The sequence below is a fragment of the Palaemon carinicauda genome, chromosome 1 (assembly GCF_036898095.1).
Source record: "Palaemon carinicauda isolate YSFRI2023 chromosome 1, ASM3689809v2, whole genome shotgun sequence".
NCBI lineage: Eukaryota > Metazoa > Arthropoda > Malacostraca > Decapoda > Palaemonidae > Palaemon > Palaemon carinicauda.
Window position 1 is genome coordinate 282219135 of NC_090725.1, and position 988 is coordinate 282220122.

The window sequence follows — 988 nt, forward strand, 5'->3', positions numbered from 1 at the left end:
CCATTTGTAATAACCAAGAGAGTGTATTTTTTTCTGTTCTTCAAGTTTACCGAGTAGCTGAGTAGTCAATTGCAATAACCACGAGAATCTGCTGTTCTCCATGTGGTTGGTTTGAGTTTGCTGAGTAGCTAAATAGCCATTCGTAACATCCATAAAACTCTATTACAGTATTTTCTCTATTCTTAATAGTCAATTGTAATAACCAAGAGAGTCTGCTGTTTTCCCTGTGGTTCGAGTTTTCTGAGTAGCTAAATAGCCATTCGTAACATCCATAAAACTCTATTACAGTATTTTCTCTATTCTTAATAGTCAATTGTAATAACCAAGAGAGTCTGCTGTTTTCCCTGTGGTTCGAGTTTTCTGAGTAGCTAAATAGCTAATCGTAATAACCACCAAAGTTTGCTGTTTGCTCTGTGTTTCGAGTTTGCTGAGTAGCTAAATGGCTAATCGCAATAACCACCAGACTCTATTGTCTTCCCTGTTCTTCAAGTTTACTGAGTAGATAAATAGTCAATCGTAATAACCATGAGAGTCTGATGTTTTCCCTGTAGTTCGAGTTTGCTGAGTAGCTAAATAGTCAATCGTAATAACCATGAGATTCTGCTTTTTTCCATTTGGTTCGAGTTTGCTGAGTAGCTAAATAGCCATTCTTAATAACCATCAGACTCTATTATTTTCCTGTTCTTCAAGTTTTCTGAGTGGCTTAATAGTCAATTGTAATAACCACGAGAGAGTGCTGTTTTCTCTGGTTTGAGTTTGCTGGGTAGCTAGATAGCCAATCGTAATAACCACCAGTCTGTTGTTTTCCCTGTGGTTCGAGTTTGCCGAGTAGCTAAATAGCCAGTCGTAATAACCACGAGAGTCTGCTGTTTTCCTTGTGGTTTGAGTTTTCGGAGTAGCTAAATAGCTGATCATAATAACCACAAGTGTTTGTTGTTTGCCCTTTGGTTCAAGTTTGCTGAGTAGCTAAATAGCCAATCGTAATAAC